General features: G+C 44.3%; 1 protein-coding gene across 5 annotated transcripts in view; it reads right to left on the bottom strand.

Annotated features, from left to right (window-relative positions):
* Positions 1–21408, bottom strand: part of NAXD (NAD(P)HX dehydratase) — an 82885-nt gene that overhangs the window by 46452 nt on the left and 15025 nt on the right. The window lies entirely within an intron of this gene.

Below are 21408 nucleotides of genomic sequence, written 5' to 3' on the forward strand. Positions count from 1 at the left end.
GGCGATACCAGATCTAAGCTAGTAATTAAGCTTAGAAGTGTCAGAGTGGGAAAGGAACCTTGACAGATACATACTGACAAGTGCCTTCATAAATTCCTTAAATGTATTATGTGCAAAGATTGACTTACCTACCAACACATTACGGACAGCTAGAGTTGTTAGCTGAACTTTCAAAGGAGAATATAGAAAATCCCAAATGATTTAATTAAAGAATTCAAGAGTAGACTGAATTGCTGCTACTGATGGATTGTGTGTGCCCTTTCCACCTCTTTTAAAGGGGTCGAGTTAGAACCTGGACATTAAGTTATTAGTAACTATCCTGACTTTTGAGTGTTAAGTCACATACTTCATAGTAACTGATATTTGCTTGTCACTGGAACCTTTGAAAAATTGTAATTAGAGAATAATGAGCTCAAACTGTTACATGTTTTAGGCATACACTACACCCTGCTTGGAATGAGTACCACTGTTCATTGTTCTAACACGGCAAAGTTATGATCTACTTGTATTCTTTTTCTCGACTGTTTAAGCATTTCTTACTTGCCCATTTCACAAACTTATTCCACTTGAGATAAAACCTTCTAGTAAACCGCTTTCTAGAGTTCATCAATGCTTGACATACTTCTGATGTGCAAGATTTCCCAAGGTACGTTAGAGTCCTATAGGCTACGCAGTCAGGTGCAATAATAGGGTGTCAGGAGATAACGCAACAGAAGGGCAGAATTTAATAAGTCTTTGGTCACAAGGAGAGGCCTATGTACACCCTTGGAGAGCTGGAAAAGGTCTGAGAACCACTGTTGCCTTGCACATGCTGGGGCAAATGAACATTATTTTGGCTCTGTCTTGTTTTATCTTCTTTATCACCTCTGGAGGAGAGGGAAGGGGGAAAAGGTATAAGGCAGACCTTCTCCCCAGTCCAGTAGAAAGGCATCCAACATGGACAGACTATCTCTCCCACTTCTTGGGGAACACTTCTGACACTTTGCATTGTGTCTGGCTGCAAATAAATGTATGTCTGAGAACCCAACAGGGTGAAGATCTCATCTATCAAATATTTTTAACAACCAGTCATGAAGTTGCATTACATCTCTGCTCTTTTGATCCACCAGTCTGCTGTCCTTGCTTATTAGGTGAATAGCTATGGGATAAATAATCACACAGCACAACTGCTTCCTTGCGCTGTTGCAGAGAAAGAATTCCCCCATTTGTTCACATAATACACTGCCATTGTGTTGTTTATGAAGACTTGCACTACCTTGTTCTGGTTGTGAGATAGAAAAGATTTGAGAGCCAAATGGATTGCCCTCATTTCCAGAGCTACATTGTCTCTTTTCTTGAGAATTCTAATGATTGTGAATTGTTAATATGTTAAAATGCACTTCCCATCTGTGGTTGGAGACGTCCTAGGTGGATGGTTGAAAGGGGCTGGAGGGTTGAAAGCCACCCCTCTTAGAATGTTGCAATGTTGAGTTTCTTTTGGTCTTCAGGAAGCACTTTGGCAAATACTGTATGCTCATTTTCTCCATTAAGTGGTACTAATAGTGCAATCTCCCTACCTGAATTTGCCATTCTAAACATTGAGCAAAGGAGATGAAAATGCTTTTCTATCAGTTACATCCATTTTCTTTCCCTCTGTCCGAAGGAGCAGAATGTAACTGTCCTTCTCTGGATCTTTATACTGACACTACCACATGAGAATTAGAGGTAGTTTGTATATGAAAGAACGAGAACCTTCATACAGTAATTGGCACAATATGCCGTGGGGGTTTCAGTATTGTCTGCCATAATAGAGAAGTCCAAACTTCCTGTTCATCTGTCTAAAATTGGAAGGGTAATCCTAGTTATAGACCGAGAACCCAGAACGCTGAATACAACCTGAGAAGTTTCTTGGTCTGTGATTGATGGGAGAGATCAAAAAAGTCGTGGAATTGTAATGCATCCTCACATGGGGAGGATGCTGAAGCAACACCAAGATTTTCATCCATGAAAGATTCCTCAAGATCTGGCTCCAAATCCTGACATTCAATTTGAGCAGCAGGTGCCACTGCCTCCTCTGATAATGCATCAGGAACTATAGTGGGAGAATGCTCCCTAAAACCAGGTGAAGATGATGGATCCAGGAGTCTGATCCGAGAAGTGATACTTTTCTGAACCATATTAGGAAGGGAGTTTCTACCTTGACTAGAATGTGGAACATTCCTATACTACCTAGGAAAGGGCTAATAAGGCCATCAAGACAAGGGCAGGATCTCCCAGTCATGCCAGTAACCAAACTCAGGCTAGGAGGGTGTGTTCTGTAAGCGTTGAATTTAGGAGATGTAATCTTTCTAACGAGAAAGAAACATGGGGGTATATTAGTATGCTTAGCACGTTTCAAAACTTCTTCAGACTGCAGCTCTACTCTTGCATCAGATCTTGACTCTGACTCAAATTATTGGAGAAACTACAGGACCTGTCGCACGTAAAACTCAAGAAGGGCAAAATAACTTTATTAGGGAATCCCAGAGGCATTTTAAAGGAAAGGGTCCAGGGATATCTACAATGGATTTGTCTGACTGCCTTCTTTTCTCTGGTGAAGAGATTCAAGCAGAAGAACGAACAGGATTCTTCCTCTTTTCTGCTTTCCCTTTGGGAGATGAAACAATATTGTCTCATTGCAGATGTGACAAAAGGTCCAAGTGCAGAACCATACATTGCACTTGTAATACCACTGTGAGGGCTGATACAGTGTGGCTGGGAGATGCAGAACCTACTGCTGGATCTCTTCAGACCCAATACAATCTTAGAAATCAGAACATAAAGTTCAATGTGGATAAATGTAAAGTAATACACATTGGAAAAAATAACCCCAACTATATGTACAATATGATGGGGGCTAATTTAGCTACAACTAATCAGGAAAGAGATCTTGGAGTCATTGTGGATATTTCTCTGAAGATGTCCATGCAGTGTGCAGCAGCAGTCAAAAAAGCAAACGGGATGTTAGGAATCATTTAAAAAGGGATAGAGAATACGACGGAGAATATATATTGCCCTTATATAAATGCATGGTATACCCACATCTTGAATACTGCAAACAGATGTGGTCTCATCTCAAAGATAGATATACTGGCATTAAAAAAAGTTCAGAAAAGGGCAACTAAAATGATTAGGGGTTTGGAAAGGGTCCCATATAAGGACAGATTAAAGAGGCTAGAACTTTTCAGCTTTGAAAAGAGGAAACTAAGGGGGGATATGATAGAGGTATATAAAGTCATGAGTAATGTGGGAAAGTGAATAAGGAAAAGTTATTTACTTGTTCCCATAATATAAGAACTAGGGGCAACCAAATGAAATTAACAGGCAGCAGGTTTAAAACAAATAAAAGGTAGTTCTTCAAAGTGCCCAGTCAACCTGTGGAAGTCCTTGCCTGAGGAGGTTCTGAAGGCTAGGACTATAACAGGTGTGGCAAATTTGCCGGCGCTATTATGATGGGTCTCGTGCTCTCTCTTCTTTAGGTGGGGGTTCAGGGCGCCATTTCTTGCCCCTGAATTGGAATATTAACTGCCCCACTAGTGTCCTAGAGGAGGGGAGTGGAGAGGGAGGGACCTGGGCCTGCCCTCTACTCCAGGTCCCAGCCCAGGGGCCCTGAGGATAGTGGTAAATCACTTGAACTGACAGTTCCTTCCCCTGGGTAACTTCCCTCTCCTGCTCTTCAGCTTGTGGGGGCTTCCTGCCCTCCCTCTGCACAAACCAGGTGCCCCTTACCTAGGGTCTTGGACTTCTCAGCCCACCACAGCACTTCTCCAAACTGTTCTCTGCTCCAGTACCAATCCTTTCTGCTCCAACTCCCACACTGTCTGATTGAAGCAGGGGTTTTTATCATGTGACTGACTGCAGGTGCTCTAATTGGTTTCAGGTGCTCTAATTAATTTATAAGCGAACTTTCTTCCCCTTACAGAGAATACGGTTCCCTTCTAACCTTCTTCTGCTGCCCTCTGGCCATGCTGTATCACACAGGGTTTAAAAGAGAACTAGATAAATTCATGGAGGTTAAGTCTATTAATGGCTATTAGCCAGGATGGGTAAGGAATGGTGCCCCTAGCCTCTGTTTGTCAGAGGATGGAGATGGATGGCAGAAGAGAGATCACTTGTTCATTACCAGTTAGGTTCACTCCCTCTGGGGTACCTGGCATTGGCCACTGTCAGTAGACAGATACTGGGCTGGATGGACCTTTGGTCTGACCCAGTATGGCCATTCTTAATATGTCTCTTAACGTCAGATTTATGTCATGCCAGATTTTTTTCTTTCATTTAGGATTCGCAGTCTTTGGATTGGATCTGAGGATTCCCCTGAATGAGATGTGGCTCTGCTTATAGAAGACTTCTTGTTCTGTGGAGTTCACCTTAGAATGGAGTTAGAAGGATCTGAAGGTTTCTCCTGTGGTTTGCCTCTGAATTCAGAGGCTAGCAAAGGGATCCTCTGAGCGCTTTGAGGTCAGATCCAATGGCCTGGAATCAGTTTCCACTGAAGTCTTGAATTCTGATCCTGGGGCAGAGATTGGAACCTTTGGTATAGTGCTCTCAATCTCCTTAGACCTCAGGGTAACAAGAGCAACTCTCTTGTACAGACCCTTTAAACGGGTCAGATCGAGGAGTTTTTGCAACCAGAGATTTTTGCAGTAATGAGGCCTGCAGCATGTTCTGGCATTCCCTGTGATCCAGCAGTTAACAGTGTTGCAAACTGAGCAGCTCGAAGAACAGGGACTCTCTCTGAGGCACAACAGGCATCTGGTATGGGTGTCTGACACTAAGACGACTTTTGGCCAACAGGTACACCTCTTGAAGCCTAGTCTTGTTTTCAGATCTGGTGATTGGAACCAAAGTAGGAATTAACTAGCCTATCCTAAGAAATAAAAAAAACGTACAGAAAATTAAAAAGAATCAGCTAATTAACCATCCTTAAAACTAAAACTGTCTAAATATAAGGCACTGAATTCACTAGTGAAGGACCCAGATTAGATGGGTCTGGAAAAGTCGAGGTCTGGCTGCAGCTGTGGCTGGAAGGAACTGAGGCAGCAGGGGTGCCAGCCCACCCTGCTTTTTACAGCCTGCCTCTCAGAATACTCATGAGCACAGAGGGCAGGGGTTGGAGGGGCACTTCAGCACACCAACAAGCACTGCTGTAAGAAGGTGTAACCATCTGGGCTGCGTACACCAGCTCATCCCCACGAGTGGGAACATGCAAAGACACATGAAGAATGTACACTATTCAGATCCTGTTTGGGTGGCCGTGGAGAGAGGGAAGAGGGGGCAGCAAGTTTCCCTACTTGCTGGTGGAAGGGAAAGCAACAGAATAATGGCAGAAGGAATTTAGCTCCTCCCTCTCAGTAAGCGTACTCTAATACCAAAAGCTGGTATATTTTAAAACGAACTGAAATTACAAATAGTAATTCATTGTGTGTGCCCTTTCCACCTCTTTTAAAGGGGTCAGGTTAGAACCCGGACATTAAGTTATTAGTAATTATCCTGACTTCTGAGTGTTAAGTCATATACTTCATGGTAACTGATATTTGCTTGTCACTGGAACCTTTGAAAAATTGTAATTAGAGAATAATGAGCTCAAACTGTTACGTGTTTTAGGCATACACTACACCCTGCTTGGAATGAGTACCGCTGTTCCTTGTTCTAATACGGCAAAGTTATGATCTACTTGTATTCTTTTTCTCGACTGTTTAAGCATTACAGTTCAGTTATGGTCACTCTCCTCCCTCTTCCCTGTCAATTAACAGAAAAATCAAACTATTCAACTAGTGATATTATCCAGTAGTAATACTCCTGTAAGCTGTACAGAATAACCATTGCAGGGAAAGCTATTCTGCAACTGATTAGAGTATGCAACGGCTATTCTGGTCTAGGGCTTCTGGGGATGGAGAGTAGTTTGCCCTGGGCCCCCAAAACCTGAGTGGTGCTGCAACCCTGTACATCATGTCACAATGCCACTCACTGGAATTTGACACCGTGGCCTGTCTGTCATGATGGAGTGCCAAATCTGAGTGGTGCTGCAACCCTGTGGGATAGGAGCCACAGCTGCAGGGTGAGAGAAGGGCAAGCTCACCCTCTACACTGTCTCTCCTCCGGCCTCCCTGAGTAGAAATAATTTTTCTGGAAGGGTGTAGGTGGGGCCTCAGTTTCAGATTTTGCCCCAGGCCCCCAAAAACCTCTGAGCAGCCCTGTTCCGGTCAACAAGCCCTACTATTTTCCATGCACTTCACTCACTTGCTAATTAATCCTCACAACACTCCTTGGAGTTAGGTTAGAGGTAGTAAGACACTATGGAAGGATGACTTTGTTTTGCCTTTTTTTTTTTTTTAAATGGCATTAGCAAAACTACATTATAACAAAGGAATGAGCAGCAAACCCTCCATACATTAAGCAAAAGAAGTGTTGCAAGATACTATTACTTGGAAAATCTTGAATTTGCAACATTTGTACAAAAGCTTCATGTTTACAGATAACAGCCATCTTAGGTGTTTTAGACATCAGTTATAACGGTTGGTCATAACACTTGGGAGCAAACATTTAGCTTAGGTCTGTCAGAACTAGTGCGCTAACAATGATTTCTTCAAGCATGAGGCAGGAGTCAAAAGCATTTGCACCTACACGAGCTCAACCAGTTCTCTCAAACCCATTCCATGATGCAGTGTCTCATTTGGAAGTTAGCCAAAAGCCCTTCTGACTAGCAAGAGCTGCTTCAGGAATCCCAGAATGCACTAGTAAGAGCTCCCAAAAGGCACTTTGTGCTGACACGCCAAAAGGGTTCTGTGCAGAAGTGATGAACCACTGCATAGGTAAATGAGACACACCCCCATTTGATAAAAATTTGTGTCCCTGCAATAGTTTCCTTGCTTAGTGTACTCACACCCAATTTCTAATTAAAGTTTGTCTCCTTTAAACCACGAAGAGCAGTAATAAAACAGTCTCCAAATAGATATTTTCTGTCTTCCCTCTAATCTGATATAGAAACTATAGGAAAAAACATTAAAGGCAAGTAGGAATGTGCTACTGGAAGTCTTGAGCTTATAAAGCTTTATTCAAAATTTGTTCTTTTTTACATGCCATCGAGTATGTGAAAAGCCTCCAGTAACCCAAATTCTAATAAAGGTACCATTTCTGGACAAAAAGTAATGTGGGCCACTGTTTTATTTATTTATTAAATAACATTTAAGTTGTAGAATGCAGAAGAGAAAAGTAATGTAACAAGATTTTACTCCGTACTAAAAGAGAAGCTTTGTAAACCATGGCTTTAACATGAATTTGGCTAGGAAAGGCCAACTGCATTTAATAAGTAAAAGAGGTTTGTTACATTTAGGCCAATAGCTGAATCCAAGTCATCAATAGTTGCATGACAATGTCGCTTTTTGGACAGTTCATGAAAATAACCTCATAGCAGAACATTCACTAATTTTTTTTATTTTCAAGCTTGAAAGTTTTATTTCTGCAGCCCAAATCAATGATACACACTCAACGCAACCATTTCTTGAGAAATACAAAGTCCAATATCAAGCCAATCCTGCTTATTTTGCCTTTGGTGGTAATATTTAGCATTTATGTACTGTTTTTCAGCTTTAAAGCATTTTACAAACATAAAAACTTTCATGTAACACTTCTTTGCAATTTCACATCAAGAAAGAATATAAAGCAGACTGTCAGAAAGGCCCCGAGATTAGGAGCAACAATAATGATGATACCACAAAATCACGGACATGAAGAGATGCTGAAAAATGATTGCTGGGTTGTTTTTTTTAAAATAAAAGGGAATCAGAACAAGTACTGCCTAGAGTAGCATCAAACCCACTTCATTTCAGAATCTCTCTGGTGTTCAGAACACCTATGATTGCATCACAAAAGATAATTATGGATTGCTTATATTGCACAGTAGTTTTGAATACATAAATCATAAAATTGCCATCTTATAGTCTACACCACACACACACACCCCAATTACAGATGTAACACTGTTATTGTAACCAATATGGGGTAATTACCCAGTACGTAACCTTGTTTCGCTGAAGATACAATCTTGCAGGATTCTCAACCAAAGTAAAAACTAGACACTCCCACCCCTTACTGGTCACTGTGTTGACCCCCCCAAGTCACGGTTCTCAACCAAGGATACGTGGACCTCTGGGAGTACATTAACTCATCTAGATATCTGCCTAGTTTTACAAAAGGCTATATAAAAAGCACTAGCAAACTCAGTACAAACTAAGGGTTCATATAGACAACAACTTGTTTATGCTGCTCTATACACTATCCCAGCGGTTCTCAAAATTGTGGGTCACGAGTTTATCTTTATGGGGTCATCAGGGCCAGCCTTAGACTCGCTGGGGCCTAGAGCAGAAAACTGAAGCCCAAGGCCCACCACCGAGGACTGAATCTGATGCCTGAGCAATTTAGCTTCATGGGGCCCTATCTAGTGTGGCGGTCCAGGCAATTGCCCTGCTTGCTACCTCTTAACACCAGTCCTGAGAGTAGGAATAGACTCAATGTGGAGAAAGAAAAAAAAAAAAACTTAGTTGCTGCTGTCGCTTCACTGTCTCCCAGAATGACAAGGCTCACAAGTGAAAAACAGGCTCAAGTATCACACTGAAATATAAATACAATATTTATAGTCCAATTCAGGGCCGGCTCTAGCCATTTCGCCGCCCCAAGCACAGCGGCATGTCGCGGGGGGGCGCTCTGCTGCTCACCGGTCCAGCAGCTCCAGTGGACCTCCCGCAGGTGTGGCTGCGGAGGGTCCGCTGGTCCTGCAGCTCCAGTGGACCTCCCGCAGGCGTGGCTAGTACAGGAGGTCCACCGGAGTTGCAGGACCAGCGGACCCTCTGCAGCCACACCTGCGAGAGGTCCACTGGAGCCACCTGCCGCCCTCCCGGCAACTGGCAGAGTGGCCCCCGCGGCGTGCCACCCCAAGCACACGCTTGGCGTGCTGGGGCCTGGAGCCAGCCCTAATCCAATTGATTTGTTTTATAATTATATAAATAAAAGTGATAAAGTCAGCAATTTTTCAGTAACAGTGTGTCTGAGACACTTATTTTCATCTCTGATTTTGTAAGCAACCAGTTTTTAAGTGAGATGAAACTTGGGGTGTGCAAGACAAATCAAACTCCTGAAAAGGGCACAGTAGTCTGGAAAGGCTGAGAACCTCTGCCCTAAGGAATGCAATTGCTACCCTCTATACATTCCAGTCAGCACGTTCAACTGATCACTAGCTTCAGCTCCCAGAGAGCCTATTCAAAATGATCAACACAACAAAAAGTGTGCCTCAAAGGGGGAAACATAACAACAATGTGCAAGAGAAACCCCCTTCATCCATCAGGTTCTGAGGGGAACTAGTCAGGAGAATAAGAATCATAAAAGTTGAGATCTTCAGAGAAGCAGAGTTATGAGATAAATTTTCTCTTATCCAACAGATATTACCTCTGCAGGACTCCTACTCCTGAAGCGCAAGCAGCTCTAGCAATGTCGCAAAAAGAACAGCACCAACAATATAAAGAGGAGCCAGGAATCTCTTATAAGTCCAACACATAGGGGCTGCTCCAGGCACCAGTGCAGCAAGCATGTGCCTGGGGCGGCAAGCAGCGGGGGGCAGCGTGCCAGTCACCGTGAGGGCGGCAGTCAGGCAGCCTTCGGATGCATGCCTGAGGGAGATCCGCCGGCCCCGCGGCTTCAGCAGTAATTTGGTAGTAGGTATCCCGAAGGCGCGGAACCGGCAGCAGATCACCCACAGAAACGCTGCTGAATCCGCGTGACCAGCGGACCGACTGCAGGAGTGCTGCTGAAGGCCGCCTGACTGCCGTGCTTGGGGCTGCAAAAAACAGAGACGCCCCTGCCAACACACAACATTTGAGAAGGCAAAAAGGATTAACAATCCAATGCAAAAATTGACCAAATGAAAATTAGGGATGTCCCCAACTAAAAGCTTTTTTTGAGCGGGGTGACTGGGCAAGTGTTTGGATTCCCCTATCGTGGGAATGAAAATCTCATGGTGAAAATCCACTTGGAGGTTGAATCCAAGCAATAATACTTCGTAAATTTGGAGCATAAACGAAATAGTTGCTTTGCAGATAATCTGCAATGGAAACATTCCTGAGGCAGACCTAGGTGGCAGCTTTTCTTCAAATGGTGTGAACCTTTAAGCATCTGCTTAGCTTCAGATTAGCCAAACAACAGCAGTGTGAAATGCCATCAGATTTTTTTTTTAAACTAGGTTCCCTGAGTAATAGTAAATTAAATGATAGACATAAATAAAGAGGAAGTGTCCCTACAGCGGGATCCAAAGGCACCTTCCTGAAAGGCCCAGCAAAGATCTCCCTGGTTCTCCCCTGGCTACTGGTAAAAAGGGCAGAAGGGAAAAAGGATACAGGGCTTAACTCTCTCCCTCCTACCAGCTGCTGAGAGGACAGTAGTTTTGCTGGAAGACAAATGTGAGAGCTTTATTGTCTTTCCTCCCTGCTCTCCCTCTCCGGGATGACCTACATTTTATTGTCTCATGCAAGTATGAATAGGTGTATTTGTCAGCATCTTATGTGCTTGTTGTTCTTGTTTTTTTCTATGCCCAAAACACATATGAGGCACAATCTGCAGTGAGTATCTAGGAACTGTGGAAGATGATAGAAAAATACAGCCATAAACTCATAGGCAAGAGTGTGGCAAGACTTGGTGCACGTGAAATTTGTTCTAGGTATCCTTTCGAATCAGTGTTCTGCATCTGACCAAATGGAGGCCTGGTGTTGTGGGAGGATGCAGAGCACTGGCAAGCAAAGGTGCAGTCACCCAATCAATAATTTCACTCATCACTGGAGAATGTTTTCCAAGTCTTGCTCATTAGCAGTGCACTCTAAGGGCAGGTCTATATTTACAATGCTACATCAGTGCAGCTGCAGCACTTCAGCGAAAATGCTACTATGCCAATGGGAGAGCTTCTCCCATTGTTGTAGTTAACCCACCTGTGATGGGTTCCCCCTGGGGTGCCAACTGGAACTAGGGTATCACTAAGCCCCCCGACCTACCAGCCTGGGCTCCTACTCAGCCCATAATGCTGTGACAAGCACAATGGCAGTAACCCAGCTGCAGCAACATGCAGACAGGCTTTCTGACCAGCCCCTGCATGGGAAGGCTACACAGCTAGGCACTTACCAGCTTCCGAGGCCCACACCCCTCTCTGGAAAGTATACATGAATTATGCAGTCCTGTGCTGCACAGGGAACTGTACAGCATAAGCTCATGAAATTTGCCCCTCTCCCTCAATGTGAAAGAAGATATGCAACAGCTTTCTGCCACAAGTTATGATTTCCACACATTGATTTTAGACAAAAGAACAAGTTTATTAACTACAAAAGATAGAATTTAAGTGATTATAAGGGATAGCAAACAGATGAATGTAAATTACCTAGCAAACAAACAAAAATGCACTCTAAGCTTAATATACTAAAGAGACTGGATATGAGTAGCAAATTCTCACCCCACTTGTTGATTTAAGCAGTTTGAAGAGATTCTTGAGGAGCCAGCTGCACTTGCTTGCAGCTTAAAAACCTCAGGTGTTCCTTTTGCAAGTTAGAAATCCCTCTAGCCTGGGTTCCCCCAAGTGCAGTCCTTTTTTCTCAGGTGTTCCCAGCAGTCTCTTTGAGCGGGGATCAGTGAAGACCCACAATGTCACTCCCCAGCCTTAAATAGCTTTTGCATATGGTGTGAACCTTTTGTGTGTCAGCTTGGTTCTTATGCCTTTCAGTGGAAAAATACTGGTATTTCAAGATGGAGTCCAGTACCAGGTGATCTGGTCACATGCTCCTGTAGTGTTATAGCAGCCATGACTTGGAGACTGTAGCATCCTCAGGAAGGCTCCCTGGTGGGAAATTAGCTTCTTCTAAGACCTATTGTTCTCCCTAACCGCCCCTCCCAGCCAGCCATCTAGACTGATTGCATTCTGCCTAATGGATGTTCCCCAGGTGTAAACACATTTGTAATAGATGTATGGACAATACTCCTAACTTCAGATACCAAAATGATACATCCATACAAATAGGATAACCATACTCAGTGTATCATAACCTTTTCAATGATATCTTACATGACCTATCTTGCACAAAACACGTCAGTTATGCCATAATCAGAACACTATCTCTATGAAGCATATGGAGCATAGCGTCATACCACCTCTGCAAGAGGCGATAGCTATGTTGACAGGAGACGCTCACCCATGAACATAGCACTGTCTATACTGCGAGTTAGATCGGTATAATGGTGTTGCTCGGGGTGTGGATTTTTTTAAAAATGTATGTTTATAGTATTGACCTGCCTGGCCTAAGACTCATTTAGGTAACTCTGAATAAATTGGCATATAGTTACAAAGGTCTGTTATATAAAATAGATAAAGCCATTTATATTTTTAAGTGGCCAGTTTCAAAAGTCTAAGCAGAGTCTTATCTTCAAAGATAAGAAAAAGTTTCTGCTTTGTGACTCAATAGGCTTCACTTGTGTTCGTCCAGTGCTGCAGGTAATTATAGGAAATCGCATTTTAGATCTGCTGACATTTACACTGAGACACCTTATACCGTAGATAAACGGATCTAAAACCAGCACACAGTGTGTAGCTCCAGGATTTAAGTAATCTTAGAAAGTGGAGTAATTAGCCAATGTTCCAAACGCTGAGTCAGATCATAATTGGAAACTATATGGGAAGAGAATATTCTGGGCAGATTAGCTGCAGAAAGTGTGAGGGGGAGGATTTTCCTTTTTTGTGAAGTTATGTGAATCTATAAACTCCTACGACTGATCTATTTGTTAAATTCATAAACAATTATTCTTGCCATAAACTGACAAGTTAAATTTTATTTCAGAAATGCTGTGTTTAAATATATTTAAACATAAGATAAATAATTTTATGTTCATGAAAGATAGCCGACTGACAGCTGCAGCCAATGATGTGCTACACAGGAAATGCAAGAGTACTTACACTGTCCACCCGTGTGCCTCAAACTGAACCTGGGATGGACCACCTACATGGACACAGGATACTTTCCTGTTGGCTTACTAAATGTTTGGTCTCTTTTCTGAAGCTGACAAGGGTTTGTACAGTAATAATGGATTTTGTGGTTGAAATCTGTCTACCAGGGATGGAACCGAGTCCACTAACTTTTCATACAGATCACTGAAGAGACATCAGAAAGCAGAAACTTTCAATATTTAATATCTTGAACTGGATTTGAAGTGGTGATCTTTATATGAAAGCTCTATAATCCCATTACCAATCCAAGTTTCTCTCATAAAGGACCTTAATCAACCAGATCAAATCTCAGTGACTTCACTGGAATGCTGTTGGGTGAGAAGGTACCAGAGAACCAAAAAGACCTATTTGAATTTTAAGAAATGGTCATTTAAAGGGTTACACTGACCTAAATTCAGAAGATAAGACTAATACTTTTATTCATCAACCAAGTTGTGGTTAATCATCACAGTGGATTTCAGACAGATTGGATGACTTTATAACACACCTGAGTTGCAGACCCCAGGTATACCCCGAGTTAGTTTCACCTTTAATGCCCTTGCATTTGTGGACTAGATTAGCAAAAACAAAACAACAAACCAAAGAAAGAGAGGGTTCCATATCTTTAACATCAACAGTTTTCTTCATGGCCTTACCAGTAACAAGTGTTATCAAACCCCCACTAGAGAACCTGGCAGGCTTCACCTGCAGACTAACACAGTAGCCACAGTGGCAGTCCAACAGGCAGACAATGCACATCCAAGAGCCACTGGAGCTGTATGTTCACAGTGAGATACTTTGTTTAATAAATGGGCTGCCATGTTCGGCACCAGCTTCATTTTCTAACCTGATAATGACAAAGACATGGATGACTGTATCAAGATCTGCAACTGAAAGAAACTGCCACATTCATCCTACCAGGCAATGATGGAGAACCAACAAAATGAGCATATTTGGCCACAGCTGCTAGTTGAACATCCAGGAACAGACTTCGGTCAAGTTTCAGTTCGTTAGATTTCAAACACTGGATCTTTTGTTTCACTTTGCCAACATGATCAGAGGTGATACAGCCATCGAGCTGTGTACTGTCAACACACTATTGTGGACCATGTCTCCTTATTAACTATCCCAGAGGCATTATATGACTGTTGGGCAACAGAAGTCACAGAATACAGCCCTATGTACATTGCCAAAGAGCCCTCGGGGCAGATGAGCCACTGCCTAAAACTATCCTCTGAAGGCTTCTCATACAAGAACAAAGCCACTGAAGAGCAACTTCACCCGCCCTGCCAAAGACTGTGTCAATACAACCATTTTATAGCCTGCATTTGGACATATCCAACTCTTTAACTGAGTTACAACATGGTTTGGTTTCAATCACACCACCAATTTTAATTTGTTGCAGTAATGCCAGGGCACAGCCATATTGGAACCACATACCTTGACTCAGATTTTTTTTTAATAGTTAGATCATCATGAAACTGGGGCCCTGACCAGCTGAGTCATTAAAAATTCCAAGCACTAGTAGGCTGACAATTTCAACTTCATAAATTTTACACTACCTATAATTTTCTTGTACTTTTAAAGTGGGGGATACAGTAGTTACAAACACCCCCCCACCTCCAAAAAAAACAACCATGTATTGTTGCTGGCACAGATGGCTGCCATGTAAGAACAGAAGAATGACCATACTGGGTCAGACCAATGGCCCATCTAGCCCCAAACCCCATATTCCAACAGTGATGAGTGCCAGATGCTTCAGAAGGAATGAACAGAAGAGGGCAATCAAGTGATCCATCTCACATTGTCCAGTCCCTGATTCCGGAAGTCAAAGATTTAGGGACATCCATAGCACGGGGTTGTCCCCCTCACCATCTTGGCAAATTGCCATTAATGGACTAGATGAAACCTTAAACTATAGCACTGCCATTGTAAAGACAGACACAAGACATTTAAAAATGTTAAAAGACAACTGCTGCAGAACTTTTACAAACCCCACTAATTCATGGAAACCCTCTTTCCAAGAATTATATTTTGCTACTGGCCATATTATAACAAATCACTTTTACCCTAATTAGGCAAAAGTTCGCATAAAGTCTTGATTATTTACATACAAGACCTGTGGTCTAAGCTTCTGGTCTATGGGTACAGCCACAAGTCCTAGTCCCTGAGCCAGTCGTAGTTCCCCAGGTTGGCAGGGGCTCAGAGTATGACTGCAGATGAGTGAAGCTAGGCTTTGCGGAAAAGGGAGCACTCAAACTGCTCTGAAATCACCCCTGTAGTAGCACCCTTGCTCTTTCAGGGTGGTTGGCCCCAGTCCAAAGTCTCACTCAAAGGTAGGTTACATTTGGGGTGAATCAGGTGGGCCTTTTTCTAGGGTGTGGTGATGGTTAAGTATGTAAGAATTTTTGCTGTATCTGCCAGACTTCTTACCTAACCTTGCAACATTATCTCTTCTCATACAGCCAGCTGACATTTAGGAGCTAGATCCTGCCCCTTAAGTTTTACTATTGATATCGATGGGTATTGAATGGAGTCCTTAATGAGGTATTGAGGGCCAAGATGCACCACTTGCCTCTCTATTGAGAAGAGTCTGAAACAGAGTCCAGGATGTTCCAAATCCCAAAGTGCAAATATCACAGACCACTGTTTTTGTGCATTCACAGCACATAAATTTGGTTGAGCAGGCCTGTATGCAGTGTTTATCATTGTGGCCCAAAAGCTGCTAGGAACTCAGCTACTTGTAAGGCTGGGAAGAGAAGGAGGTTGATTGGCAGGGGCATGAACAGAAAAACATTTGGCTGCTTTTGGAGGGCACTTTGTGTGACCCCTGCAGCTGGAGGACCTGCCTCCCCTCCCCACCCCCGACAGCCAGCCGAGCTGCTTCTCCCCTCCCACCCCACAGTGGCCACAGAGCTACCTCTCCCCTCCCCATCCCCCAGTGCCAGAGGAGCTCCCTCTCCCTGTCCCTGTCACAGCCCTGGGGCCAGAGGAGCTGTCTTCTCCCCCTCCTCCTGTGGCCCCAGGGCCAGAGGAGCTCATTCTCCCATCTCCGGCACCAGAGTTGTGTGCTCCTGCTGACTGGGGAGGAACCTGTGCCGCCCTCGGCACACACCCCTGTTGGCTGGCCATGTCAGCCAGGTGGAACTAGGACATTTACCATCTGCACTGCAATAGCACTTAGAGGCTCCAGTAAGGACCTCAACAGGGGTGGGCCAACTTTTCGGCCCAAGGGCCACATCTGGGTATGGAAATTGTATGGCAGGCCATGAATACTCATGAAATTGGGGTTGGGCTAGAGGAGGGGGTGATGGTCCTTGCTAGGAGTGTGGGCTCTGTGGTGGGACCAGAAATGAGGAGTTCAGGGTGCAGGAGGGGGCTCCAGGCTGGGGCAGGGTTTGGTTTGTGGTGGAGGAGTGGGAAGGGCTCCAGCTGGAGGTGTGGGCTCTGGGGTGGGGCTGGGGATGAGGGGTTTGAGGTGCAGGACTGTGCCCCAAACTGGAACTGAGGGGCTCGGAGTGTGGGAGGGGGCTCTGGGCTGGGGAAGGGAGGATGGTGTGTGTGTGTGTGTGTGTGTGTGTGTGTGTGTTCAGGGGGCGATGGCTCCGGCTGGGGGTGTGGGTTCTGGGGTGGGGCTGAGGATGAGGTGTGCAGGAGGATGCTCCGGACTGGTACCAAGAGGTTCGGAGGGCAGGAGGGGGATCAGGGCTGGGGCAGGGGTTGGGGTATGGGAAGGGCTCGGGGGTGCAGGCTCCAGACCACGCTTACCTCAAGCAGCTCCCGGAAGCAGTGGCAAGTTCCCAGCCAATGGGTGCTGCAGGGGCAGTGCGCGGAGCCCCCTGGCTACCCCTACATGTAGGAGCGGGGCGTGGGGGAGGAAGGACACGTCACTGCTTCCAGAAGCCGTGCGGAGCTGTGGCATGCACGCAATGAGCAGCCCCCAACCCTGCGCCCCAGCTCAAGCATGGGAATGGGGAAAGCCCCAGATCCCACTCCCCAGCGGGAGCTCGAGGGCCAGATTAAATTGGCTGGCAGGACAGATGTGGCCTGCGTGCTGCAGTTTGCACACCTCTGTGCTAGATACTGTACACGCCTATAAAGACAACACAGTGGCCACTCCAAGAAGGTACAGTGTAAGTATGTGATGACGTAAAAGTTTAATATGATGAGAGATACGGGGTGAAGAGGGAGATTGTGATCAGGGCCCCGTGTACTTCGCTGCACTATGGGCTCAAGTTTTGCAGCATGTGCTATTCAATTCAATAGCTATGTTAATTAGGTTACCTTGTTGATTTTTTTGCATTACTTTGCCAAATCCTCTCAGAAGGTGCAGCAGTATATTTTATGGAATCCCTGAATAAAGGAGAAAATTACTCCTGATAAGGCTGACTGTTTAGGTTCCCTATAGAGACAGCTACTATTGCCCAACTCCTGAGATGTAGTAGGGAGAAAAAGGAGTACATGGCTGCTAGGTAAAGCTTTATCCTTCCCAGGCCTCATGCTGCTACCCTTGCCTCACTGGGAGGGGAGCACACATCACCATCCGTCCAAGTGACAGGTGGAGCTATGGTATGAAACTAGGTGTTGTGGTACACCCAGGACTGCAAATTACCCTAATTCAGCCTTGCATCCTTTGCAGCTCACAAGGGATGAACGCCTGCAGCTCAACAGGTTGGCCCCTGTGCCCTTGCAATCCTCCCCCTCTAAACTTTGTTCAGACCCCCACCCAGAGGTGAAAGTAAGCCGGTCTGGTCCGGTCCGGCATACCGGCAAGAGCCAGTACGCCGTACTGGACCGCACCGACTTCCACAGAGGGGACTGAAAGGGCTCTGGGCTGCCCGCAGCGGCAGGGAGCTCTGAGCCCTTTAAATCCCGGCCACGGCTGAGATTTAAAGGGCTCAGAGCTCCCCACCACTGCGGGCAGTCCAGAGCCTTTTGAATCCCGGCAGTGGCTCCAGCAGCCGGGCTGGGGCCAGGATTTAAAAAGCTCTGGGCTCCCTTCAGCGGCAGGAGCTCTGGGCCCTTTAAATCCCTGCCCCAGCCCTGCAAAGCTCGGGGTTTCCCCCGGCACCCTGGGCCCTGTAATTTGCCCCTGAGCCCCGGGGGGGCTCCCGACCACCTCTTCAGCTGGGAGCCTCTGGTTGATTTAAAGAACCTGGGTCTCCCAGCCACAGCTGGTGCCCCAGGGCCTTTAAATCTGAGAGGCCACGCCTCTTCTGGATGAGGCCACGCTCCCCTCAGGACTCCGGCAGTACCGGTAAGTCCTGTAAGTTACTTTCACCTCTGCCCCCATCCCATCACGTTTTGAATCCTGGGCACAAGAGAGTCTGCCTGGCTTTCAAGGCTCATCAGCTCAGCCTCTGACTGTCACATACCTCCTCTGACCCACACCTTCAAAAGACAGGCAAAGGCCATCCTGATGAGCCCAGAGAGCTTTTGTCTCACATTCCAGCTCCCAGTTTTATAGAGAGCAGGGCAGAAAATGTGCTACTTATTGTAATGCACTCCCTCTTGAGGTGAAAGCAGTACTAAAAGAGGAAGCTGCAGTCAGGTCTCTCTGCTCTGTTGTGACAAGATGTCAGACTCCTGACTGCAGTAAAATGGGGCACTGTTCAGCAGTTTGGCAAAATGTCAAACTCTCCAAAATAAAAATCAGTCAACACAGAATCACAGAACACACAAGGCCCTGATAATGATTGGCATAACAAGCAGGATCACAGAGCATCAGCTGCCTAGCCACTGTCATGCACTGTGCAGTTATCACAGCAAAGGTGACCTTTAATGAGGAGTACAAAGGAGGACAATGCAATAGCTCTGCAAACTTTTACAGGGAGCTCCTCCCGTTCATAAAGGGCAGCATGAGAGATAAACATCCCATTCATAGTTGAGAGAAAAACGGACGCACAGGCTTTGCCGTTGCTGGAAAAGCAGAAGCAGGGGCTGCCTGCTCAACACCACATAAGAGGTGATATGTAACAGATGCAACTAAGTCTTGAATGGCTTTAAAAGTGAACGTGGGCAGTCTGTTTGATGCAGACAAAACTGGATTTAAAACATTCAATCAAGAATTTGGGAACCTGTGAAAAATGTACAGTGCCCACACTTATGAGGAAAGACCATTATTAAGGCTGCAAATCATTCACGGAGGTCACAGGAGGGGGATCAGGGCTGTGGCATGGGGATAGGGCATGGGAGGGGCTCAAGGGTGCAGACTCTGTGAATTCTGCAGCAGCAGGTGCAGCTGACCCCAGGGCAAGCCCAGCAGCTGGGGAAGTCCCGGAGCCAAACACTACTCTGGCAACCGGTCCCTGGCGCTGCCCAGGAGCAGCAGTCTTCAGGCACATTCCCCTCCCAGCAGGTAAGATTTAGTCACAGGTATTTTTAGTAAAAGTCATGGAAAGGTCACAGGGCCGTGACATTTTGTTTACTGCCTATGACCTGGCCATGATTTTTATTAAAATACCTGGGACTAAAACATAGCCTTAACCATTATCTCACATTTGGAGGCAGGAGAATGGGCAAGAAGTCTTATGGGGAGATGAAAAAATTTTTAGAAAACCTATCCTGAACATTGTTGTTTGCATTTTTAAATCTTAAATTTCATTCAATTTTAAATAATGTTCCCAGCAACATCCAACCATACTGAATAAGTATATTAGCTGACCGTTTCTGCTAAGTCAGTCTGAAGTGTAAAAATTAGCAATATTGACACTTAAACAGTGATCAGGCTTCAGACCTAATGTTCTATTTGGATGAATGGGGAAAGTTCTCTCTCACACACACACACACACACACACACACACACACACACACACACACAGTGTTTATTTATTTTACAGAAAGAATAGGACAGCGCATCGGATTAGCATCAAAAAATTCTCTTTGCAACGAGAGGGGCAAAAAAAAATTTGTTGTTTTTTTTTTAAACTGACAATTTTATTCTACAGAAGATGCTGAACTAAAATCTGTGTGGAAAAAAGAATGTAGAAATTCCACAAATAGAGATTTAGGGAGAGAATATGTCACTTCGTTAAGATCCAGCAATCTCTTGTTTGCTCACGATTCTCTCCTTTCTGACCATATTGTCTCTTTTTTTTTATGATACTTTTCCATTATCACCAAAGTAGTCAACAGTACTATGTATGAACTCCTCCCACGTAAAATCATATTGGTTAGCCCAACTGTCATAGCTCCACTGACTTCAATGGAGCTGTGGCAATTTACACCAGTTGAGGATCTAGCCACTGGACTATAGACATTAGCGTGGTTGCACCAGGGCAATGCAAATAGCTTTACCTTGTCTACACCAGGAAAACAAAAAGATGATGTGCTGGGAAAAAAAAAAAACAACCCTCCCCCAAAAAAACCCTGATTGCTTACTTGTTTTAAACATATTTTCAAATGCAAATTTTCACATAGAAAAGGTTTAACATTTTTAAAATGTGCTAACTGGTAGCGGTCAATCCCAGGCTTCCCTTTAGAGTTGATCACTTTAAAAAAGGTGCTAACATGTTTTTTAAAGTATTAAATCCTGTCTACAGTAGCATTTATCAAACGTTTTGACTCTTGTTTTTAAAGCGCTTTTTTTTCTAGTTTAGATAAGGCTTTAGTGTGTGTAGACATAATTTACACCAATGCAGTGCAATTTGTACCGCAAGCTTACCGTAGCCTTGTTTACAGGGCTCTAGATCTCAATTCTTATTTGGTACATTCATACCTAACCCAAACAGTGTCTCCCGTAAGATATCCAGTTAGCGACACACTCCGGACAACAACTGAAACAAACCAAACAACTAACCCCTCACAAACTGATATAAGCAGACCTTGATATTTTATAGTGCATCTAGTTAACCTTTAATGGCTAAATTTGTTATCTACAAGGCGAAACATTTAAGAAGTTTAGATTAAGAAGAAAATCATAAAAAATTAAAATCAGTTTCTCGTGCAGTAATTTAGCATGAATAGTGTTATGTCCACAGTGGTGAGAAAGTAAAATCGATTCAGAACCAAGAAGGAAGAAATTAGGGATGCGAGTGTTTTATTTTGGCTTTTAAAAAAAGATTCTGAACTGCTGACTTGTTCCATACTCAGTTCTGGATTTTGTGACTGTTCTCATTTAATGCATCACAATTACAAACATGTCAGCAACAAGATGAAAGAATAATCTTTGCTTTTTTAATTTGTGCTTTGACAAAGTGGTTCTAACAGGTCAGAGTCACCACATGCTCTTAAATGAAGATACGTAATACATAATCACTTTTTTAACCTCTGATTTGCCTGTCCTGTGATTCAGGAAGAGAAATAATGTAAACCAATGAACTGTCACACTGAAATGTTCAATCTAGTAGCCCTGACTTGATCATTTAAAGGAAACAAAAAGTCAA

Source organism: Gopherus flavomarginatus, chromosome 1 (assembly GCF_025201925.1).
Source record: "Gopherus flavomarginatus isolate rGopFla2 chromosome 1, rGopFla2.mat.asm, whole genome shotgun sequence".
Lineage (NCBI taxonomy): Eukaryota > Metazoa > Chordata > Testudines > Testudinidae > Gopherus > Gopherus flavomarginatus.